Below are 26,659 nucleotides of genomic sequence, written 5' to 3'. Positions count from 1 at the left end.
GCATTCAAAGAAGCAGAGGTTATGGTGGAAACAATCTCGCCAGCAAGTGCGTTTAGCGTCACGGATGACACGGCGAGTGACCGCTCGCTTCTGCTTAAAATGAAGAAGTCTCTCTGTGGTTCTGTTGTACCGGTACCTGCCACACGCAGCGCGTTTCAAACGTACTTCCCGAGCACAAGCGGGAACCCACAAAGGCACGCACTTCTGAGAATTCCTGCCCGAGGTTTGGGGTATAAGCAAGCAAGCAAGTGCAGGTAAGATCCCAATGGGATGAGCGGGGAAGACGGGACAGACGAAGAATAGCGCTGGAGAGGAGTGTTCTTAGTCGTAGAAATAGAGCCAGGGCTTGACCCAGCAGCTAAGGCGATCGTGGGACAGACTTGGAGAAAAAACGGGAAGAGAGCAAGCTGTGTATGCAACAGTCTCGTGGTAGGTGAGGTCTTTGAGTCTCGAGAGCTGGAAGTTCCTAGGTCGCAGGAGAGGGCAGGCAGGTAGGACCATCAGAGGGCAGCAGACATGTGGGAGGTTATTTTAGTAGTTGAGGAGGCAGGTTTGCAGTGGAGCCATTTGCAAACTTCTTGAAGCTGCTCCTGGAGAGGTGGTATAGCGTTGTCTTGTTGGAAAAAGTGAAACGAAGAGGCTTGATGAACTCGAGAACTTGCGTGAGTGTGAAGTGAAGAGGTCATGGTGTCAGCGTTCGAGGGAGAGGTGTAGAAAGTAAGGTTTTCCCAAGAGGGTGTGCTGGAGTCGTCGCTATCTGCTTCGTCGGGGGATTCGTCAGGAAATTCTTGTTCAATTGTTTCTACAGTGATTGTGTCAAGAGGAGGCTGGGAGTTTAGAATATTTGCGGTCTGGCTGGTTGTTGGTGGTTGAGAGGTGGCAGTGGTCACCGGGGGTGGTTCAGGAGTGTTTTTTGGGCAGAGTTAGGATTTGGGCCTGAAGTTGATGTGAAGTTAGCGATGTTTGGGATAATCTTGAGGAAGTCCTGTGATGCTGGCGAGTCAGGAAAGTTGAATGACGGCATGTTGTTAAGACGGAATAGTTCGTTAATTGTAGTGTTGAATGTGCCTGGGTTTGCTGCATTTGCAAGGTGTGCATACATCATGCAGTACAACACCTTAGAGGGAGCAGCGTCAGGGAGTGCAGAAAGGGAATTGCTGGATAGAGATGACTGCTGTGTGGCTTGTAGAATTCTGGTGGTGTCCGACTGGAGTTTTGAAATGGCGGTATATGTCTGCGATTTGGGACTATTCTTCTTGGTTTCTTCTTTAATTTTTTTCGACATTACTTCTTTTCGTAGTGGGCATTTTGCTGCAAGGGTATGATGCGTACCCTTGCAGTTAAGACATGTTGGAGTGGCATTGGTGGTGGTACAGGCTTTGAAGTCATGACCTTTTCCACAGGTAGAACAGAACTTTTTGTCTTTAATGGGACAGTCCTTTGTTGAATGTTGATAAGAGTAACAGTTCCAACAGGGAGAGACATGGGCAAAACGTTTAGGTTCAATGTGGCGTGGATGTATGTGGTAATATGAGATAGCTAGTCCATTAGAGTGCTTGGGTAGCCATATCTATGTTTGAAAATGTGATTTTGATCATAGATGAGGCATTGGGAATTCGTGTGATGGTGTCTACAGAGTCCCAGGTGTTTTGGTCTTCGATAGAGGTCTTCAGTTCATCCGTTGGTATGGATGTGATTATCTTATCCAATTGTTTAACAAAAACTGAACGTTTCGCCAGCAAGGAGGGAGACGGTGATATGATGAATTGTCGGTCTCGTAATGTGTTCATTGCAGTGTCGTCCATAAGTTTAGCTGCTTCATTGTCGTCGGTGCAGACGACAATAAAGGAGTCCTTGAGTGAGTGGATCGCTGCGAATTTGACATGTAGGCAGGTCCTTATAGCGGCAGCAAGTAATAGTTTAATGGAATCATTTATAACACCACTGGCTGGTTTGATTTTAACACTATGTGCGAGCATTGTCGAACAGGTAGAGGTTACCCTCCCCAACGGGAATCGTAGGGAGAAGCTGCTGTTATAACTGAGGTCGGGAAGAGGTGCAAAAACTGATCAATGAAGGACGAAGAACGAACCTCACTAAAAGCAGTTAGATGTGAGTAAAGGTCCCAATTTGCTCCGTCAAATTGCCAGCATGGGCTACGAGGAGGTGGTGAATATGAAGAAGTATGGATGATTGTAAAATGATCGTTGTCATGCAAATCTGGGAGGACAGACCAGGTGAAGTCTAGTACAGTGGAAGAAGAGCAGGCCGAGAGATCGAGGCAAGAGAGAATGAGTATGAGGATGTAAATGGGTGGGAGTACCTATATTTAAAACATTTAGAGGGGAGAAAAGCCTCCAACTGAATGCCGTGAGAGTCACAGTGAGACCCCTAGAGGAAATGGTCGGCATTAAAATCGCCAAGTAACAGAAGTGGTGGCGGTAAGGAAGAAACCAGAAATGCAACATCCGGGATAGATAAGGCCCGTGAAAGAGAGATACAAAGTGGATATGGGCTGCAGTGTCATGAAGTGAAGTATGAACAAAACGCTGATTGAACGGAATACTGGTGCATATAAGAAGTGCACTTTCATTCAAGGTTCCATTGGGAAAAAGAATCCGATGAATTTAATAAAATCATAGCCCGAGATGGGATGCATAACTGAAGAGCATAATTTGGGTCTTGCAAACAGAGGAAAATTGGGAGAGCAACACATGGAGCTCACCCTAGTTACCTCTGAGACGGGAGATATTCCACTGTAAATAAGCCATGATATCTGAAAGTAGAGGTACCTGTGGACTACTAGGGTTAGAAGTCTACACGAGGTACTGGAAATCTTAAGAAGCGAAGGATTGGGATGCTGCAAAGAAAGGAGTTGTGCAGGCGGAGAAGAGTGAAAAGGAGGAACAGGTGGAAGATCGGTGTCTATCAATGGTCTAGTCTCCTAAAAATATTCTGAGATAACTTCAAGTGTTTCTTAGGACAAGGACGTTGTATGTTGTACAATATTGGAGACGGAAGGAGGGTGAGTAAAGATCCGGGAGACGATGGACTGTACCAAAGTAGAGAGGGGACGAAAGGGTAGAGGAAACTAGAGAAGCTTGGGAGGGGACAGGGTAAGAAGGTACTGTACAAGGAGAAAGATGAACCTCCACACTCTTAACAGACAGAGGTGAAGAACTGGGTACAGAGACTGGGAAGGAAAAATGAGCAGGTTGCAGAAGGGAAGGAATGGTGAAAGGTATAAAACCTTTTACCATTCCTTCCCTTCTGGGAATGTTTTGAACTTCGGAGGAGAGGGGAGACAGGCAGTAGGTGTTGTACGAGGTCTTGTAGACTCAAATTTGTAGGAAGAGGAAGAGGTGAGAACTGAATGAGGTGTCGAGGTAGGGACCTCTGAGCCCAGGACAGCAAAAGAATTAGAGACTGGGGTGATTATGGAAGGGGTGATCACAGAGGAGGCTGCAGAAGTTGGGACCCCAGAGGAAGAGGGACGTTTAGTAACTCGAGAATAAGAAATATAGGGAAGTTTCCTTTGGAAATAAAGATGAGAGACTGCCAAAGCATATGGGAGGCTTTCTGCCTCTGAGTCAACGGATTTCACGCTCATTTAAGTAAACGTGGCAAATGCGAGGGTAAGATGCATAATCCTCATGACAATTAAGGCAAGAGGGAGGCAGACTACAAGACGTATTTGTATGATCGTCAGCAGACTGGGCATTCAGCCATAGACCTGCAATATTTTGCTGGATGACCAAAACGCCAGCAATTTTTACCTTTCAAACTTTTAAATGTGTCCTGCTCTATATACAGAGGACGGAAGCTCATGACAGTCAAAAGTTAAGTGAGATTTGTTGCAAAGGTATCATCTCCGTCTTCAGGCAGGGAGGACATAAGTGACTACTTGGAGGATTGAGAGGTCTTGGGGATCTAGCTGTTCTAGAATGTCATCACCACATTTTGGGAAATTCTGTTGGACAATGGGATGGGGCAGAAAGACAGTACCACAACAAGAATTGAGTGAACGATATTTTTCAATAATTACAGGAATAGTATCGAAAGTTATAAGGAGAGAACGACTGTGAGCTTAGTTAGGATTCTGGACAGTGATGATGCGTGTACCACACTTGAGAGCATGAAAGGATATATATCTGTCAACATGGCAGAGGAGTGCCTTGCCAGTAGAGGAAGTAGAGACAAAAAAAAACTTAGTCCAGTGTGTATTTTGAAACAGCGAATCTAAGGGAGTGTGTGAAGTGCCGGTCTTTTCTGAGTGGAATGAGAAGGCATTTAGGTGTGGGACAGGTGGGCGATTCGAAAACTGCAGCACCATAGAGGGAGAAGTTGGAAGCATAGTCAAAGAAGAGCAGAAGTCAGATGTATCGAAGGAGTCGGTCGAAACCCCGGTACCCAGAGCAGGTGTCGAAATGGCACCAGCAGGAGGTACAGGGGCCAAGAACAGGGTCAGAACAGGGTGCGGTATCAGGAAGGGGCCAACGGGGACCAGGTTCATGGTTGGGTAACTCCTTTCATTTTGTTTTCAAGAAAAATGAAAACAGTACCTGGAGTTTACCTGGAGAGGGTTTCGGGGGTCAACGCCCCCGCGCCCTGGTCTAAAATCAAGCCTCATAGTGGATCAGGGTCTGATCAACCAGGCTGTTACTGCTGGCAGCACGCAAGCTGATGTACAAACCACAGCCCGGTTGGTCAGGTACTGACTTTAGGTGCCTGTCCAGTGCCTTCTTGAAGACAGCCAGGGGTCTACTGGTAATCCCCCTTATGTATGCTGGGAGGCAATTGAACAGTCTTGGGGCCCCAGACACTTATTGTGTCGTCTCTCAGTGTACTCGTGGCGCCCATGCTTTTCATCGGGGGAATGTTGCATCTCCTGCCGAGTCTTCTGCTTTCATATGGAGTGATTTTCGTGTGCAAGTTTGGTACCAATCCCTCCAAGACCTTCCAAGTGTATATTATCATGGATCTCTCGCCTGCATTCCAGGGAATACGGATCAAGGACCTTCAACCGTTCCCAGTAATTTAGGTGCCTTATCGTACTTATGTGTGCCGTGAAAGTTCATTGTACAAGAGGAAACAAAAAATAAAAAAGAATAAAAGGGGAAAACGCGGAGGAATAGCTCCAAGGAGGAATGAAAGGGTTGTAACCCCCCCCCCCCTCCGTGCCCAAGAGGACCTCAGCACCACAAGAAGTGCAGCAATCCGGGATAGCAAACTCACATTCGCCGAGCCACCTCGGTGGACAAACGAGAGGGCTGCTGGATGCCCGCCACAAAGCATACCTCCTTTGGCCACCACCCATTGGAATCTGAAAGGTAGCCTCCAGAGATACACCAGTCCTGAAAGACACTCAAAGCCACCCCTTGGGAGACCAGAGAGGGATCAGGACATTCCCAGGTGATCCAGATTCCACGGCAAATTACACCACCGCATAGGACCCCAGCAGAATAGAATGGACCATAATTCCCGTCTCCCTACTTAGGAACTAGAAGGCCTTTGGGGAGAATCCCAAAGGCTGAAAACAGGAAGGGGATAGGGGAGGGATTGGATTGGAGGAGGAAAAGTAAAGAAAGGATGGGGAGGATTGGATAGGGAAGAGGGGATTGGTGGTAATTAGGTCCTCAGACCAAGAGTCTCTTTACTGTACCAAGGAGCCCCCCATTGAAGAGGTCTCAAGTGCAGAAACTCGTAACAATTACCAGTGATATCTACATCACTAACAATATAATTATCTATGTAAAGTTATTTATATCATAGCATAGTCTGACCGAATTTCTGATAATTGCTATATCATGTTCGTTAGGCATCCATTATAATATCAGTGCTTGTGGAGACTCTGTTTTTCTAATGCTTTTGTAAAATAATTTAGCTTTCCTAAAGTCAGCATGTGTAAATTTCAATACAATAATTTTGTAATATGTGATGCTGATTTGACCCATTCGAGAAATATCGAGTGATGAAAAGTTGCTAAGTGATGCCAAGAAGATATGAGTTAAAACGAGACGTAATTGTGCATTGTAATCATGCGTTCTAAAAGGTAAGTTGGGAGGTTTCGGCCTGAATTTGTAATTAAGAACCCATGTTAATGGCCCATGCTGAAGAACTGGGACAGGAAATTTGCGGGACCTCAAGAATTACATGTGGATTCCAGAAGATAAGGGATACAAACACCACTTATAGGGACGTGTACCATTAGTCCTTGCGTTTGGTGTAGGGTGAAAGTGTCAGGCAGGTGTTGTGATGTGATCCATCTACAATATTTAAATGGTAAGTGGTAATACGACTGACTGAACCCAGCAAGCTTAATCATACAGTTCACATTATTTTATATTTTACCATTATTGGAATTAATGTTTAATATTGTAATTATTAATTTAATGTTATGATTCAGGTAATACCCTGTAAACCTCCTGCTGGTAATTTGCTCACATAAAAATTCCAAAGCTTTAATATTGAACATTCTTAGGGTATGCCTGGGGGTACATCCTGTCCACTGCCGCCCTTCTCTCTCGCTTGCTCCAGGAAAGTCGTTCCCTGTGATTGTATTTGCTTGGAACTCTCCTCTGCCCCATGGCCTGGTGGTTAAAGCTCTCGCTTCACTCGGCGAGGGTACGGGATCGATTCCCAGCGAGGGTAGAAACATTGAGCATGTTTCCTTACACCTGTTGTCTATATTCCCCATCAGTAAAATGGGTACCTGGGTGTTAGTCGACTGGTGTGGGTCGCATCCTGGGACAAAACTGACCTAATTTGCGGGAAATGCTCAGCATAACAAGCGGCTTTCTATATAGTAGCATGTCAGTGATGTCTGCTACGCTACAGTCTGTATACCTTGTACATGTAGAAATAAAGATATTAAACTGCGATCTCCTAATGTATTGATTAGACTTTCGCGTTCAGGAGTTATGACTATACTTCCCCCCCCCCACCACCGAGAATGTTTTACACACATACGTGGGCACATTAGAATAAAAAAATAAGCGCTGATTTTCAATGAATGCGCTGGAATCTAAAAGGAACCTTGAAGAAATGCGCTGAATTTCAACATGAAAAACTTAATTTAAAAAAATATGCTAGATTTTTGTTCATCAATTGTGTGTGTCAAGATGTTTTAGAGAAGACTTTAAACATCTTCTCCATTATGCTTTACAATAGTGATAACAGCAAAGTAGTTAGTGGTGATAACATCCATAACATTGTAGCTAATAGTGGTGATAACACCCATAACATTTTAGTTAATAGTGGTGATAACATTCATAACACTGTAGTTAGTGGTGATAACACCCATAACATTGTAGTTAATAGTGGTGATAACACCCATAACATTGTAGTTAATAGTGGTGATAACACCCATAACTGTAGTTAGTAGTGGTGATAACATCCATAACATTGTAGTTAATAGTGGTGATAACACCCATAACTGTAGTTAGTAGTGGTGATAACATCCATAACATTGTAGCTAATAGTGGTGATAACATTCATAACAGTGTAGTTAGTGGTGATAACATCCATAACATTGTAGCTAATAGTGGTGATAACATTCATAACAGTGTAGTTAGTGGTGATAACATTCATAACATTGTAGCTAATAGTGGTGATAACACCCATAACACTGTAGTTAGTGGTGGTGATAACACCCATAACACTGTAGTTAGTGGTGATAACATCCATAACACTGTAGTTAGTGGTGATAACATCCATAACACTGTAGTTAGTGGTGATAACATCCATAACACTGTAGTTAGTGGTGATAACATCCATAACACTGTAGTTAGTGGTGATAACACCCATAACACTGTAGTTAGTGGTGATAACACCCATAACACTGTAGTTAGTGGTGATAACACCCATAACACTGTAGTAAGTAGTGGTGATAACATCCATAAAACTGTAGTTAGTAGTGGTGATAACACCCATAACATTGTAGTTAGTAGTGGTGATAACACTAACACTGTAGTTAGTGGTGATAACACCCATAGTGGTAACACCACTAATATAGTAGTGGTGATAACACCCATAACACTGTAGTAAGTAGTGGTGATAACATCCATAAAACTGTAGTTAGTAGTGGTGATAACACCCATAACATTGTAGTTAGTAGTGGTGATAACACTAACACTGTAGTTAGTGGTGATAACACCCATAGTGGTAACACCACTAATATAGTAGTGGTGATAACACCCATAACACTGTAGTTAGTAGTGGTGATAACACCCATAACACTGTAGTTAGCAGTGGTGACAACACCCATAACACTGTAGTTAGTAGTGGTGATAACACCCATAACACTGTAGTTAGTAGTGACAACACCGGCCAGATATGTTTTGAATAATTGATCCACTGATCAGATCCGACTGGTTCCAAACCCTTGACCTGTTTCAAACGGATTCGTTGGACAATAAAGCAGACTATCAAAAGACGGGGGTATTAGGCGCCCTTATCAAACACAAACAAATGTAAAACAAACGTACTCCGGTAAGCTGTCCTAATATACAAGTACAGTTAGAAATACAAATAGCTAGAGCTTCACTTTAAGGAGGTTATTAGTAGAATATTCTAGAGGTTACAAGTAGAATTACAGTAAATCAACCATTCAAATCACATTATGAAGCTCTGTGTAGTCTGCAGTCAATCAAACAAATGGGCTTCCACATACATAACTTGCCATTTTTGTGAAAATTGGTGTCACGCCCCTTGTGCAGACATCCAAGAACTATCTACAAGCAGTATTAAATCAGGGAAGTGTTTTTGGGTATGCCCAAATGAGATAAATCTGTGGACTAAAATCAGATTGGTATTAAAAGAGGATAGCATCAAAGCAGCCTTCATTAAAAACCTGGAAGCATTCCATAACAGATGGGAAAATAAAAAATCTGGGCTGGATGGTATCACCCTTGATGCTGGCCATGTAGTCAAACTAAGGCTGGAGGTGCTGCCCTGGTAGACAGTAATGGTGAAGCTGGAGGTGCTTTCCTGGGAGACAGTAAATGTGGGGCTGGAAGTGCTGTCCTGGCAGACAGTAACTGTGGGGCTGGAAGTGCTGTCCTGGCAGACAGTAATGGTGAGGATGGAGGTGCTGTCCAGGTAGTCAGTAAATGTATGCATGATGGAATGCATACAAATGACCTCGAGAGACAGGAGCTATAGTGGGGAAATAAGTGTAGTCAAGGACAAGATAAAACCAATATTACAAACTAGTAATACAACAGGAGATAGCAAACAAGGGGATTTCACTAGCAATAGTGAGGATATATTACCAGAAACAACTGATGAGAGCTCCATTGTGAGTACTAATGAGGATAGGAATGAGACAGGTAAACATGCACCAACAGGGAATACAGACAAAAAACCAAGGCAAACGGAAACCAAGCCTGTGCACATACACTTGGTATCTGTAGGCATGGGAAATCTGGAAAAAACAGATGGGACGTGCAACTATGACCACCCTAGAAAATGCCGTGCCCATATGACAACAGGAAAATGCAAACTACCTTCCTGTAAGCTTTTTCACCCTGAAATGTGTCCCTCACCAGTACAGGAAATACAGTGCTATAACTTAAATTGCCAGGCACACCATCTAAAGGGGACAAAAAGATACGAAACATCCAGGCCATGGAAAAACCTGGGTAGCCATAGCCACTCAAGAGGGAGTTTTTTTTAGTGCAAGGAAAAAAAAAAACAGGCAGGAAATGGCAGAAATCTTACGCCAAATCCAGTCATTTCTGGAGTGGAACCACAGTCGATGGCCTCCACTCCAAACCAACAGATACAGATACTAGTGCCGGAAAAAAAGTCTTCCCCCCAGTACCACCAATCCGATGACAATCTTCTTTGCAAATAAACGGTCAAAATCCAGCAACTAGCAACAAAATACCTTTCATCCGTGGACTGCCTGCAGAGGCAAATGCAATGTTCACGACTTTCACACAGACCCACAAAAAGGATCACTTGGACAACGAAATGTGGACCCCAGGTTACAACCTATACAGACGCGACAGTGTGAACAGGCAAAACAGGGGGAGGGGGGGGGGTTGGCCTGTATATCGCAGTCACTTATTTGCACAGAACTGCTTAATGCCTCAAATCATGTGGTGGAAGTTTTATCAGTATAGATCGAGAACCAAAACAGTCATTGTGGTAGTCTACAAGCCTCCGGATGCAACGTCCCAGCAATTCCAGGAACAGCTGTTGAAAATTGACCACTATCTGGAAAATCTTCCAGCTCCTGCCCCGAACATCTTGCTCCTGGGGGAGTTCAACCTGAGGCACCTAAAATGGAGGAATATAGCAAATAATGTTGTCGCAGTGATAACACCAGGATGCAGCTCTGACGAGAACACACACACACACACACACACACACACACACACACACACACACACACACACACACACACACAGCTTTTAAATCTCTGCACAAAATTCAACTTAAACCGGCAAATAATAGAGCCTAATAGACTGGAGAATACAGTAGACCTCATCTTCACTAACAATGATGATCTGATACGAAATGTCACCATATCAAAAACAATATCCTCGGATGACAACATAATCGAGGTTCAGACATGTATGCGCGGAGCCCCAGACCGACATAATGAGATTAGTCACGAGGGAGCCTACACCAAATTCAACTTCAATAACAAGAACAAAGTGAGACCAAGTAAACCAAGTCCAAAACGATATAAGCTGGGAAAACAGACTAAGCAACACAGACCCCAACTTATGCCTAGAACAGATTAACTCTGTGGCACTCGATCTACGCTCAAGGCTTATTCCTTTAAGAAAAAGGAGGAGTAGATGTAAAATAGAAAAAGACAGGCTCTCTCCTTACAGGTGACGGAGAAGAATAACAGAGCAGCTAAAAGAGGCCAATATATCTGATATGCGTAGGGCGACACTTGTCAGAGAAATAGCAATCATCGAACTAAAGCTAAAGGAATCTTATAAGAGTCAGGAATCGCAGGAAGACCTAAAACCCATAAATGAAATCGAAAGAAACCCAAAGTATTTCTTTTCTTATGCCAAATCAAAGCCGAGAACAATATCCAGAATTTGGCCCCTACTTAAACAAGATGGGCTTTACAGAGATAAGAGCAAGGAAATGAGTGAGCTACTCAAGTCCCAATATGACTCAGTTTTTAGCAAGCCGCTAACCAGACAGAGTCGAAGATTAAATGAATTTTTGATGAGAGAACCACAGAATTTGATAAGCACAAGCCTATCTGATGTTATCTTGACGCCATGCCCATGCACTCTGCCCCAGGGCCAGACTCATGGAGCTCCGTGTTCATCAAGAACTGCAAGAAGCCCCTATCACCTGCTTTTAACATCCTATGGAGAGGGAGCATGGACACGGGGGTCGTCCCACAGTTACTAAAAAAAAAACTACAGACAGCCCCACTCCACAAAGGGGGCAGTAAAGCAACAGCAAAGAACTACAGGCCGATAGCACTAACATCCCATATCATAAAAATCATTGAAAGGGTCCTAAGAAGCAAGATCGCCACCCATCTAGATACTCATTAATTACACAACTCGCATTCCTCGCCCAGCTGCCGGTGAGGGTGGACGGTTTACTACTCCTCTCTGACAGGCGCAAGTGCTAGCCAGGCTGTCACAATGGTGGTTGGGGTGCGACGCAGAATTAACACTGTCGGCATAGAATTACTGAGAGGCACAATTAATCAAGATTCGGCGTTGACGTTGTTGCCTCTGATTATTCGAGAGACATATGGGATTGAGGATTGCGACCTTTACGGTGTAGCCTTAAATGGAAACTACCGAATGTTCGTGAAACTGCTGTCATCACACGTGTATGAGGATCTACTTGCTCAATATCAGGATGTTGCTATCGAGGTTAACGAGGGCATCCTGGTAAAGATGGTCGATGTTTCGAGTCAATTTACGTATGTAAAGTTACGTAATGTGCCTTTCGAGGCAAATGAAGCTGACCTACGTAGTGTGTTCGGGAAGTTTGGAACTGTACACGTAGCTCAACAAGGCAAGTGGACGGCAGGGGCTTATGTGGGTTATCCGGAAGGTAGTTTTAACCTAAAGATGACTCTGAGGCAACCTATACCTTCGTATGTGTTCTTAGATGAATTTAGGACACAAATACTCGTAACTTACGCTGGCCAACGTAGAACTTGTAGACTGTGTGATGGTTATGATCACATAGCGGCTGAATGTGTGCGGCGGAGGACTGGCCAGGGAATACCAAGAAGTGACATTACGAGGCGAGGACCTACAGTGACAGATCAGAACCGCCAGGATGGACGTAGACGTGGTCGGTTGTGGAGTGAGGAAGTGGAGGAAATGCAACGTGAGGTGGAGCATGAGGGTGCAGTGCAGCAATTGAGTGCGTCTGCTGAGGATGTGATCCACGAGGCGGACAAGGACGTACCAAATGACGTAGAAATTGACGTCGTGCTTGAGACAGTTTTGCAGATGTTCCCTAAATCGGAGGAAGCCTTGACAGAGGTAACGACGGGAGACCAGGTACAGGAACAAGGGGAAGCATGCGGGTCTGAAGAAAGGAATGTAATGTCGGCTTGGCCAAGTAGTGAGAAGGGGAATGAGGTGATAGAGGTCGAGGTGCACAATGAGGAAGGTCAGGAGACTAGCATGGCGGAAGAGAAAGTGTCGAGGAAGCGGGCAGCTGTCACGTCTGACTCGGATGACGTCCTCACTCCAGCACAAAGACCAGGGAAAAAGGCGGGGATTGAAGGTGTGTGTAGAGGCACAGAGAAAAAGAAACGCCAGCAAGGGGTTAGGAGTGGAGGGGATGGGGTGAGTGCCAAGGACGGTGTGTATGAGGTTACTGGACAGCGGAAAAATGTGGTGGGGAAAAGTGGGTGGAAAACGTAAGCAGGCCTAAGGTGTATGACAATTAATGTTAATGGTTTATGTAAGAGTGGTAAGTGTGTATGGTTGCGAGGACTGCTGTATCGTTACAAGGTAGATGTTGCCTTTATACAAGAGCATAACTTGAAAATAGGAAAATTGCTGGAGGTGGATGGATATAGGGCTTTTGTAACTTCAACGACACGTTTAAAAGGTGGAGTAGGTGTTTTAATTCGTGAGGCAAGCCCGTTTGTTTTGCAAAGGTTTGAGGGGGGGGGGGTGAGGGAAGAATAATGAGAGTGAACGGGTGGTGGATGCATGAACGCGTGTCCTTTGTTGGAGTGTGTGCTCCGGCGGAGAACGATGCGAGGGTAAAATCGGCATTTGTAAGGGATGATCTGGTGTATTTCTTGAGAGCACTGCCCAGGGTTGCATTGATTGGGGGAGATTGGAATTGTATAATACGGAGATTTGATGTGATGCCAGCGGGGGCGGGATATTTTTCAAACGTGTTGCGAGACCTGTGTAGAGATATTGGGGTATGAGATGCATTTTGGGGTGGAATAGGTGAAGTGCAACATACGTATGTAAGGAGGGAATACGCAGCTAGACTGGATAGGATCTATATAACGCAAGGGGTTTCAGTGGAGTCTTTTAACACTATAGAAGCAATTTATTCAGATCACAGGGCAGTGGTGGTGGGGGTAGCATGGGACTCGTTAGTGAAACGGTTTGAAAGCTACTGGAAATTAAACACGCGACTCCTTGAGGATGAGGAAGTGGAGGAGGGGTTTGCTTCGCTGTGGAGGAAGCTAAGTGAGGAGGCAAAAAGGGTTGATAATGTTGTACGTTGGTGGGACAGTGTGGCCAAGGAGAGGATTCGTAGGTTTTACGTGGGTGAGGGGAAGCGGATAAATCGACTGAAGTATGGATTAACAAATTATTTGGAAAGTAGAATAGGATACTATCATGAACAAGGAGTAGTGGGAGGGGTATTCCAAACAGAGGCAATAGATGATCTGAAGAGCAGGATAAGAGAAGTGCAGGAGGAGAGATTTCATGTGGTGCGGGTGCAGGCGGGTGTGGAGGAAGTGCTTTGGGGGGACAAGCCATCGGCATGTGTGTTGAGGAGACAACAGCAGAGGAGGACAGCGACCACAATAGCAGATTTGGAAGTGCACACTGAGGTGAAAGGGTTTAGGGAGGGGCAGGTGTTAAAAACAACGGAGGTGATGAGTATGTTCGCGGATGCGTGGTATGGGCATTATTGGAAAAGTAAAGGAGTTAATAGGGAGGATCTTGATGGGGTGTGTGCTGTAGAGCCCGTAGCTCTGGGGAGTAAGGACAGGGAAGCTTTGGGTGGTGAGATTGAAGAGGGGGAGATATGGAGAGCACTTGTAGACATGTGCAGAGGCAAAGCACCAGGTATTGATGGACTACCAAGTGAATTTTACTTAAAACATTGGGATCTGTTAAGGGGTTTTTTAGTAACGCTGTTCAATAGAATGAAAGATGGGGGAGAATTGGGCGAGAAGCAAAGTACAGGGGTCGTAGTGCTTGTGCCCAAGGGTAAGGGGCAGAGTACACTTAAGGATTACAGGGCGATTACTCTCATGTGTGCGGACTATAAATTGTTCGCGAAGATTTTGGGGAATAGGTTAAAATGTGTAGTGGGACCTGTAGTTTCAAGAGGTCAACTAGGGTTGCCAGGACGGTCGATGGTCATGGGGCACGGAATTCTAAAGGGGTTTGTTGAGAGTTTTGAGGGGACGCAGGAAGGAGGGGGTATGGTGGCGATTGATTGGCAGGGTGCTTATGATCAGGTGGAAAGGGAGGGTTTAAGACAGATCCTTAACAAACAAGGTTTTGGGGATGAGATTGTGGGGTGGGTTGAAACGTTGTATAAAGGGGCAAAAGCGAGAATTCAGATCAATGGACGTGTGGGAGGTGTGGTGAACATGGATAGGGGCTTGAGGCAGGGTTGCCCGCTATCACAGTTATTATTTGCATGTGTGCAAGATCCATTTTATAGGTTGGTTGAGACCAGAGTGTGTGGTGGGGAGGGGTCGAGGGAGGGCTTGATTAGGCATCATGTGGTAGGTTACGTGGATGACACGACACTCCTAGTCTGGAAGGGAACAAGATTGGGAGAGTTGGGAGGGGTGGTTGGCATGTTTGGAGGGGCGACAGGCATGACGGTAAACGTTGAGAAAACAAAGATCATGGGGCTAGGGGAGTGGAGAGACAGAGTTGATTGGGACTGTGATGTGGTGAGAAGGCAGGAAGGGCAGTTATTAATATGTGGCATTTCGTATAGAGCGACCATACGGGAGGCTAGGGAGGCGAATTCGTTGAGAATGGTGGAACGCGTGGAACATCGGTTGGGGATGTTGCGGCCTTATCACTTGACATTGTTGCAACGGGCGATTGTTATTAACGTATTGCTGTACAGTAAGGTATGGTATGTAGCAGCAGTTTTTCCATTGCTGAGGGCTGAGATTACTCATATCCTTAGAAGTGTTTTTAGGTTCTTATGGGGCTCAGGATGTGAATGGATGAAGAGGGAGGGTGGTGACTTTGCCGGTGAGGAAGGGAGGTTTAGGTCTGTTGGACCTGGGAAGGAGGGTGATATGCATTTTTGTCAGGTGGGAGTGGAAAAGATTAGGGGGACAGAGGGGGACATGCATACAAAGGTTACATGATATTTTGAGGGGAATGTATGTGGGTGGGGAATGGAGGGAGTGTGAGATTTTGTTGAGGGCACTTTTGTGGGCGCGCGAGCCAGACAAATTAAAGGTGAGGGATTTATATCGAATATTGAGGGTAGAGGAGACGGCCCCAGTTGAGGGGCTGTTCCCGATGTATGCATGGGGCGCTATATGGAGTCTGTTCGGTAAACTAAAGTTAGGGCCCAGGGTGCGAGAGATCATGTTCAAATTTTTACATGGGATTCTGCCTACTGGATCAGTCCTCAGAAACAGACGTGTGGTAGAGGAGGGTTGGTGTGGGTTATGTGGGGAGTTGGAAACAGCCTATCACGTGGTATACTTTTGCGATTATTTGGGGAGTGTGAGGGAATGGCTGGGGAAAGTGGTCAGGAGGATAGGAGGAACTGGGGTGTCGGTGTTGAGAGCGCTGAGTCTTGATATAGGGGGGGTGGGGGAGAATGTGGCACGGGGAGTAGCTTATATCGTGGTGGATTTCGTGTACATATCGTGGGGAATGAGAGGGGTGGATAATGGGGAGACGAGGAAACGAGTTTTAGCGAGGATTTTTTGTAGGACAATGAATAGGAATCGGGGAATTTATGGGAGATGGGAGGGAGCTTTCACTGAGGGTTACAGGTCCATAACTGTTGGGGAGTTGCTAGAGTTGTGAGGGGGGGGGGAAGTGGGTTTAGATTGTTGTGTAAAGCATTAGATAAAAAACGGGGGGGGGGGGTACCAAACGGGCTTGCCAAACGAAAGATGTTGGTTTGGTGTGCATGTGCGTGGGTGAGTGACAAGTGCAAGAGAGAACGATTGTGTGTAATTGGGGTGTGCATGGGAGTGCTGAGTTCATGCATTCTTAGTAGTTATTTAATATTGTTAATTAATGCCTTCTGCTGAAGGCTATCGTAGTAGCGTATAAGAGTACAAGTCTGAGAATGCTGCATGGGACAGCAATAAAGTTAGGATTTGACTCCCATTGTAAACTAAGACAGTTTCTAATGTATATATATACATATGTATATATAAATAATATTAGGACAGCAGCTGGCGTTTTCACTACCGTAGAGTTGTTATTGTTTTCAATTTAATATGTTCTTAAGTTTAATTTAGTATGGTTAGTTTATAAGTTACATAAACAACGGTGAAATGCTGTACATTTTGGTGAGCTGGGGTAAATAGGGGGGGGGGGTTATACTGCTTGCATTTTTGCGGTATGTAATTATTGTGTGTGGATATTGAAATTAGCAGTTGGGAAGGAGTCAGAGGATTCTTTATTTTGTATTACTTGAATAGTTATATTTTGTAGTAAAGAATTATGTATATGGCAGTATTCACCTATCAGCTGCATGACATATTACTGCATATTGCAGTGTATAGAAATTGATGAATTTATATTGTCTGTCGATGCTCTCATACTGTATGCTTTTGTTAATGTATTGTATGTTATAAATAAAATATAAAAAAAAAAAAAATACACAACCCAGGGCAACATGGGTTTAGAGCAGGTCGCTCCTGTGTCCCAACTACTGGACCACTACGACAAGGTCCTACATGCACTTGAAGACAAAAAGAATGCAGATGTAATATATACAGACTTTGCAAAAGCCTTCGAAAAGTGTGACCATGGTGTAATAGCGCACAAAATACATGCTAAAGGAAAAACAGGAGAAGTTGGTAGACGGATCTATAATTTCCTCATACACAGAACACAAAGTAGTATTCAACAGAGTGAAGTCTGAGGCAGCTACGGTGAAAAGCTCTGTTCCACAAGGCACAGTACTCGCTCTCATCTTGTTTCTCGTCCTCCACATCTGACAGACAAGTATGTCAGCCACAGCACCGTGTCTTCCTTTGCAGATGACACCCGAATCTGCATGACAGTGTCTTCCATTGCAGATATTGCAAGGCTCCAGGTGGACATCAACCAAATCTTTCAATGGGCTACAGAAAATAGAGCGAAAAACCAACGTCAAAGACCTGGGAGTGATAATGTCAGAGGATCTCACCCTCAAGGACCATAACATTGTATCACTCGCATCTGCTAGAAAAATGACAGGATGGATAATGAGAACCTCACCCCCCCCCCCCGTGTCGAAAATTCCGTATGAAGTTACAAGAGTAGGTACGATGATGCAGGGGTTGGGCTGGTCTCTCCACACCCACAAGCTCACCCCTCTCAAGCCACCACACCATTTATAAACACAAACTTGGTCAGTGAAACAAGCAGAGATACTAACAAAAATTTAAGGATTACATTTACTTCACAGTATTAGAGAAATTTTACTAAATTTCAACTCATTTCTCATCAAACATTCACAGAGAAGCTCTAAAACTGCGAGGGTCAGGTTGGCCCCCAGGATAGCTTACAATCCTTGGATTAATTAAGCAGCATGAATTCACCTCCCTACAAGGATAAAAAAAAAAAGTGTGTTACCTACTATTGCATCCTCAAGAAAGGTTCCTTCATCTGAGGAACTCAATCTGTGTTCCAGTTCCCTGAATGACGCCCCCCCCCACACACACACACACACTAGCCCGACTAGTGATCAAAGAACCTAATCTACGCAGACGTAAATGCATTGAATGATCATTAATCACTTTTTTTCACATTATTAAGCAATATGTAAAGTAAAAGGACACAAGTGCAACTAATGTGACATTTTTATTGTGGCAGCGTTTCGCTCTCCAGGAGCTTTGTCAAGCCGTTACAAAAGTACATGGACACAGAGGGTATATATAGGCTCAGAGTGAGGTGCAATACTAGTGATAGTAGTAGTAGTAGTAGTAGTAGTAGTAGTAGTAGTAGTTGTAGTAGTGATATTAGTAGTAATAGTAGTAGTAATACAATATGGTAGAACAGTTAAGTTGCACGTGAGTAAAAGGATATAAAAGCTATTACTTTTATTCACGTGCAACTTTATTGTTCTACCATATTTTATTACTACTACTACTACTATCACTAGTACTGCACCTTATTCAGAGCTTATGTATGCCCTCTGTGTCCATGTACTGTAACATGGTCATTGATCATCGACGATCTCTCCTCTCTTGAATTACCCCGTGTTGGGAGAGACTTCGCTTAAGTGGTGCTTACTGGACCTCCTCCTTCCTCTCCACCATCAGGATTGGTGCGTCGGCGGTTGCCTACCCAAGGGCAGGAAGCCTGTTGCTGCATGAATTCTCTACGCCTGTTGACTGCACGCCATACAGCCAGTCTCGCCGCCACTCAGGATATACAGTGCTCCATCAAGCTACAGTTCACCTCCTCAGTGTCCTGCGCCAGGAAAGTACGTGTCTACTTACACGTACTTGCCTAGCTGAGTACTCTCACTTTTTGGCCGATTGTCACCGCCAATTTCATCTTTTCGTAATTAGACGATGCCTTCGTTGCCTTCCACCTCCCACCCCCCTTCCACTCTCCCCCAACCGCCCACACCTGCCTCTGCTTCTAAAATCCAATTCCTTCTCGCTAAACCTCAAATTCTCTAATCCTGATGCCACTATCTGTCCGGAAAATTTATTATATCAGATCACTGGTGCACCTCAACTTAAAGTCTTCAAAACGAACTCAGACTTCAAACTCCTTCTTAACAAACATTCCTACGAAACGTACACCTCAACCGATACCAGACAAAAATTCTCAACGCAGGCTTCACCATTATTTGGACTCCTGAGCACCGTGCCAAAAGCACAGTCATTGCTAAACACAGACTACTTTCTCCTGACAGCCTATGACACAGACAAAGACGACTTAATATAAGATATCAGTATAAAGAACAAAGTCTGTTGACGATATTTACAGACCCGAAAACTCTACCATCCTCAAAATACGCTGTTCTACTCCTGCTGACGCCTCTACACTCTTCAGTCAAGGAATCTTTGCCAAGACCATCCGTATTCCTCCAAACACTCTTCACTCCGAACTTCCACCCAATCACACAATGTCTAAAATGCTACAAATTCGGCCACGACAAAAACACATGCACATCTACACAAGTCTGCTCCAGATGTTCAGCAACTGGCCACTTCTGGAATACTTGCAACCTCCCCCTTAAATGTTCTAACTGTGGCGGGTCACACACTGCAGTTGCAAATTCCTGCCCCTCTAGAAAAGACATTCTCTCCTCCCTCAGAGCTAGCCAACCTCCCTCTCTCTCCAACCCCTTCCCTGCTCCTCCCTCCCCTTCCATACATCCCTCCCCTACCCCCAATGCCTTGGCTTCCCCACGCACTTGGTCTACCTCTTCTACTCTACACACATCAAACACTAACACAGACTACAAGCACTTCTACACCTACACCCACACTAGACTACAAAACTGTCAACTCGCCACTGCTGCCCACTCTGCGATGGTAATCTCTCAAGCTTACCAATCAGACTACTCACATGTCCTTAACCTAATATTGTCTGCTAACAATCTTCCCTCTCTAATCATCCCTCCTTGCTTCTCTTCTAATCCCCCTACAACCTCTCTCACTCCCCCTCTTCCTACACCCTCCTGCTCTCCTCGTCTTCTACCACTCTTCACTCCCACCAACACTCCTCAGCCCCTACCCCTCTTCACATCTACCCCTCCTACCAGCACACCTCCCCTACCCCTCTTTACTTCTACCACTCCCCCCACCTCTTTACTCACTTCTTCCTCCATTACCAAAGCTTCCACTTCCTCTGCATCCACCATCACCCACTCCTCCTCCACCACATCCAAGACTTCATCCAGGTCCAACTCCTCCTCCAGACAAAATCCACTCAACCCTAAACCTGCCCCAACTTCTGATATACAGACCAAAGAACAAAAACAGATCCATCTCTTCCTCCCCCTCCAGGAAACAGGTCGTAACACCTACAAACACGTCCACTGATGGCACCACTATCACGGACTTGAATATAAACTCCCCCGACACCAGCTTTGATATGACTAAACCATTAACCCGTAAACGGTCCAAGCAGATCTACGTTCACATGCGTAGTGCTACAAAAGTAGATCTACGTTTTTTTTTTTTTTTTTTTTTTTTTTTTTTTTTTTTTTTTTTTTTTACACATTTTCAAATGTAAAAAAAACAAAAAGACGTACTTTTTTTACATACTTTCAAATGTTGAAAAAACGTATATATACGTTTGGACCGTTTACGGGGTAAATCGTGTTTAAAGTGAGTCAGTTCAACGTGCGTTCTTACTTTACAATTAGACACCTACTGGCCGAGCTCCTTGAAGCAGAGAGGCCAGATATTGTTTTGCTAAACAGTACCTGCCTCAAAGACCCTCAACGTATCCGCCATTATGGTTATACTGCACTACAGTCCCCCTATGATCCCCTCGATGGGGTTGCCATCCTTGTCAAATCCAACATAAAACGTGAATCTCTCCCAATCCCTTTTATTCACCAACACTGTCTTGCAGTCAGAATACACACCCACCTTGGCCCTTTTATCTTTTTCACCACCTATGCTCGCCCAAACACTATTCTCAACATACACGATCTTTCCATAGTCTTCAACTACACCAACATACCTACTAGCTGATATGAATGCCAAACACACCGCCTTTCATCACACCAGTAACAACCAACTTGGTCACCAATTACTCGACATGACTACTGGACCTCTCTCTCCTTGACGAAGACATTCGCAGACCTACAAACCAACACAACCTTCTCTACTCCTTCGCATGATCCTGCTCCTAACCCTATTTACAAATAACTTTGGATTTTCTGACAGGTACCATTCTGACCCACGTTCGCCTTAGCTTTAGGGTTAAGACATGGCTCAAATTCTACACTCCTCTCTAGCGCTAATCTTCTCCTGTCCCTTCCTCCCCGCTCACCCCACCAGAGTCCCAACAGAAGAGCCTGAATTTCTCTTCTCAATATCTGTCCCACGATCGCCTTCGCTGCTGGGTTAAGCCCTGGCTCTATTTCTACGACTAAGAACACTCCTCTCCAGCACTATTCTTCGTCTGTCCCGTCTTCCCCGCTCATCCCATTTGGGATCTTACCTGAACTTTCGTTCGTTCGTTCGTTGCTTCTGCTTCAGAATCTCCACGACTATGATGCTCTTCGCACCAACTCTAAGGTTGAGGGACATTACCTCATCTTTTGGAATTTGTATTGATAAAGCCACTAGATGGCGACACGTCTACAATAAAAATACCCATATTTTGCACGTGTCTTTATTTCTTGTCGGTATTGTATACCATCCTTGTACAAGTACCACCTCTACCCGTGCGACGCTTCACCTGACTCCTGTCACTATATATACTGTAATAATGTTGGTAGAATTACCGACAATATGTAAAGTAAAAGGACAAGTGCAACTAATGTGACATTTTATTGTGGCAACGTTTCGCTCTCCAGGAGCTTTGTCAAGCCGATACAAATAGTATATGGACACAGAGGGTATATAAAGGCTCAGAGTGAGGTGCAATACTAGTGAGATACCATTTCGATGTTCACTAGTGGTAGTAGTAGTGACAAAAGTTGTAGTAGTAGAAGTAATACAATATGGTAGAGCAATTAATTCGTACATGAGTAAAAGGATGTAAAAGCTATTACTTGGGTAACAAATAGGTTGGACAAATATAGACTGGCTAGAGAAAGCCTGTTTCAGTGTTCACTGTAATGTGCTTTGTGTAGTATAACAGGAGAGACTATGTGATGGCAGGGTTTACTGTTTTCAGGAGGATTCTTGCTAAGACTTCAGAGATGGTGAAGCTGCCGTTGTTTTGTTTAATTGTATTCGAAACAGCGATCAGTGCTGATTCAAGGCACTTGCGTCTGCGGAAATTATTTTTTTTGATCACTAATTGGGCGTCCCTGAATTTCGTGAGATGATTGGTGGAATTTCGGTGTTGTACACAGGCGTTGTTCAAGTTATCGATCCTACATGCGTAAATGTGCTCATTGAGGCGGGTGTCGAGGTTACTTGCCGTTTCACCTACATAAATCTTGTCACAGCCTCCACAGAGTATAGTGTAAACCCCTGCGTTGACTGGTTCGTGGTGCTTTGATTTTGTCCTGGTTAGATCCTTTATTGAAGTGCTAGAAGCGATGGCGACTCTGGTGTTAGCTTGTGAAAGTACTTGAGAAACGTTCAGTGCAACCTGGCTGTTGGGAAGAATTATAACTTTGTTGGGAGTGGTGTTGGTGCGTGGAGAATTAATGATCTGAAGAGCTCTTTTCTTGCAGTCTTTGATGAAAAAGGAAGGAAAATGTAACTCGGTGAAGGTTTGGTGAAAGTATGTACATTCCTCGTCAAGAAACTCAGGACTACAAATTCGATATGCTCTTAGGAAAAACCCGATGATGCCTTTTTTAATCTTGGTATCTTGTCTGGAATAGAAGAGTGCGAGATCATTTTTATTGGCAGGTTTCCGATAAACTTGAAACCTGAGGTTGTTGTCTACTTTGTGAATGAGGACGTCGAGGAAAGATAGCTTGTCATTGGACTCTTCTTCTAGTGTAAACTGGATCGCCGGTTCAACTGCGTTGAGTCTTGCCTGAAGATTCCGTACATCAAAACGTTTGGGAGTTATTACGAGGACGTCGTCCACGTAACGTAACCAAGTGACGCTTGAAGGGATGATGTTTGCGAAGTGTTCGGACTCTAGGTGTTCCATGTATAAGTTGGCTTGGACGGCACTGATGGGGGACCCCATTCCCATGCCGTAGGTTTGTTTGTAGAGCTTGTTAAAGAAAGAAAAGCAGTTGAAATTAACACAAAGTTCAATAAAGTCACCAAAATCTCCGGGAGGTAGAGAAAGATTAAGGTCCTGATTGACTTTACGTAGTAGAACCTCGATGGCTTTTGTGGTAGGTACTTTTGTGAAGAGGGAAGTCACGTCCAAACTGCTTAATTTCTTGTTACGGATGGAGAGGTTGCGGATGCGGTTGAGAAGATCGCCTGAGTGTTTAAGATGAGCGGGGCTGAAGGTCCCCATTAGGCAGGAAAGATGTTTTGCAAGAACTCCGGCTAGTTTGTGTGGAGCACTGCCTATACCTGACGTGATTGGTCTCAGAGGAATATTGTGTTTATGGGTCTTGGGTAAACCATACATGTGTGCTTGTTTAGGGTTGCTTGGTAACAAGTACAGAAGTTTCTTCCCTTCTCTAGTGCGTTTGAGTATTTGTCTGGTTTTGTATAGAAAATCTTTGGTGAGTGTTTCCCACTGTTGAGTGCTAATGGGTTTGTATGTAGACTGATCACTCAAAAGGTCCATCATTTTAGTGTTGTAGTCACTGGTGTTGAGTATGACGACTCCACCTCCTTTGTCGGCGGTGGTGACGATAATGTTGGGGTCGTTGGCGAGGTCCTTAAGGGCAGTTATGTATCGTCTAGGAAGATTAAAAGCAGTGAGAAGGCCCTGCATATAACCCTTATGGAAGTTGCTGTCACTGTGTCTATGGTTCCTGGTAACTAGATTGAGTTGATAGTTGGGTTTGCGTATGTTGGTGTTAAATTTGAGTCCCAGACTCAAGATCTACAAACAAACCTACGGCATGGGAATGGGGTCCCCCATCAGTGCCGTCCTAGCCAACTTATACATGGAACACCTAGATTCCGAACACTTCGCAAACATCATCCCTTCAAGCGTCACTTGGTTACTTTACGTGGACGACGTCCTCGTAATAACTCCCAAACGTTTTGATGCACAGAATCTTCAGGCAAGACTCAACGCAGTTGAACCGGCGATCCAGTTTACACTAGAAGAAGAGTCCAATGACAAGCTATCTTTCCTCGACGTCCTCATTCACAAAGTAGACAACAACCTCAGGTTTCAAGTTTATCGGAAACCTGCCAATAAAAATGATCTCGCACTCTTCTATTCCAGTCAAGATACCAAGACCAAGGCATCATCATCGGGTTTTTCCTAAGAGCATATCGAATTTGTAGTCCTGAGTTTCTTGACGAGGAATGTACATACATTCACCAAACCTTCACCGAGTTACATTTTCCTTCTTTTTTCATCAAAGACTAAAAGAAAAGAGCTCTTCAGATCATTAATTCTCCACGCACTAACACCACTCCCAACAAAGTTATAATTCTTCCAACAGCCAGGTTGCACTGAACGTTTCTCAAGTACTTTCACAAGCTAACACCAGAGTCGCCATCGCTTCTAGCACTTCAATAAAGGATCTAACCAGGACAAAATCAAAGCACCACGAACCAGTCAATGCAGGAGTTTACACTATACCTTGTGGAGGCTGTGACAAAATTTATGTAGGTGAAACAGCAAGAAACCTTGACACCCGCCTCAATGAACACATTTACGCATGTAAGATCGATAACTTGAACAACGCCTGTGTTCAACGCCGCAATTCCACCAATCATCTCACGAACTTCAGGGACGCCCAATTAGTGATCAAAGAAACTAATTTCCGCAGACGCAAGTGCCTTGAATCAGCACTGATCGCCGTTTCGAATACAATTAAACAAAACAACGGCAGCTTCACCATCTCTGAAGTCTTAGCAAGAATCCTCCTGAAAACAGTAAACCCTGCCATAACAGACTGTCCTGTTATACTACACAAAGCACATTACAGAGTGAACACTGAAACACGCTTTCTCTAACCAGTCTATTTGTCCAACCTATTTATGTTACCCAAGTAATAGCTTTTATATCCTTTTACTCATGTACGAATTAATTGCTCTACCATATTGTATTACTTCTACTACTACAACTTTTGTCACTACTACTACTACTACCACCACCACTAGTGAACATCAAAATGGTACCTCACTAGTATTGCACCTCACTCTGAGCCTTCATATACCCTCTGTGTCCATATACTGTTTGTATCGGCTTGACAAAGCACCTGGTGAGCGAAACGTTGCCACAATAAAATGTCACATTAGCTGCACTTGTGTCCTTTTACTTTACTATATATACTCGTTTTCTTAGTTTTCTCTGTATTAGGACTGAAGAAGTCACTCGTGGCTAAACGTTTCCTTTAATAAATATCCTGACCGGTACATAAGTATCTTTTTCCACATCTCTGAGGTATTAGCAAGAATTCTCCTCAAAACACATAGTTGTTGTTGATGATACTACATAAATGAGGAAGAACACTGAGACACGTCATCTCAAATACAACCACTAATAGAAATATTTGCCCAACCTATTTATGCTACCCAAACAATAAGCTTTAAAAACCATTTTACTCATGTACAAGTTAACCTTTTTACCACGTATTAATACCACTAGTATTACAACTACACCACCTCACTGAGCCTATATGTACCTTGTGTCTATGTATTATTTTTAACGGCTTAACAAAGCTCCTGGAGAGTAAAACGTTGCCACAATGTTATTAGTTGCACGTGTGTATTTTTACCTAACATGTCGGTAATTCTACCAATGTAGGTACACCTGCGGATTTAGCGCTCCCACATAATGATAACTTACCTTTCCCATGGGCGATTTTTAGTGCACTGGTTGATAAATTCACACTCTTTAGAGGCCTCTAAACACAGAGCCTCAAGGTAATCACAGAGCACACTATATATCAATATTATCCAGTGTAGAGTTAGTAGATGAATGGTTCAGAGAACCGACATGTTGATAAATTAGACACATGTGCAACTCTTGGGTATCTTTATTGAGGAAACGTTTCACCACACAGTGGCTTCATTCTCCTCCTGTTCTTCAAGTTTCTCCTACGTATGGACTGATGAAGCCACTGTGTGGCGAAACGTTTCCTCAATAAAGATACCCAAGAGTTGCACATGTGTCTAATTTATCAACAGTGTAGAGTTCAAAGGAGGGAAGGTGTGGCGTGTACCTCCGTTCTCAATGTTAACTTCTCACTGACTTCTTGTGGTGCTCCCAGTGTGGTGGTGGTAATGTTGGTCAGGTGTAAACACCACCACCTTGTACACTTGTTTGACAGCTGCTGCTGACACTCGGCCAGTTTTAACTTTCCTGGATGTTTCACGGGTGTATACACCCAGAGATATTTGTCTCTCAATGTATATACACAAAGATGTGTATATACACTGAAAGTTGTCTTAGTGTATATACACTGAGAGATACAGAAACTTTGTAACAGTAGCTGTAATGAGAGATAACAGGAACTTTGTAATATTAGCTGTTGT

At 44.2% G+C, this 26,659-nt stretch overlaps 1 protein-coding gene across 1 annotated transcript in view; it reads right to left on the bottom strand.

Moving 5' to 3' along the window:
• Positions 1 to 26,405, bottom strand: part of LOC128691937 (uncharacterized) — a 48,296-nt gene extending 21,891 nt beyond the window's left edge. Inside the window, exons 1-2 of the mRNA XM_070101079.1 lie at positions 26,347 to 26,405; positions 25,971 to 26,063 (exon numbers count right to left, since the gene is read on the bottom strand). The gene's annotated coding sequence lies outside the window, so the exon portion shown is untranslated. The remainder of the gene's footprint in view (positions 1 to 25,970; positions 26,064 to 26,346) is intronic.
• Positions 26,406 to 26,659: the final 254 nt, after the last annotated feature.

This window comes from Cherax quadricarinatus, chromosome 75, assembly GCF_038502225.1.
Source record: "Cherax quadricarinatus isolate ZL_2023a chromosome 75, ASM3850222v1, whole genome shotgun sequence".
NCBI classification, from domain to species: domain Eukaryota; kingdom Metazoa; phylum Arthropoda; class Malacostraca; order Decapoda; family Parastacidae; genus Cherax; species Cherax quadricarinatus.
The sequence above is the reverse complement of the archived record's forward strand: the minus strand, read 5'-3'. Positions and strand labels throughout refer to the sequence as shown.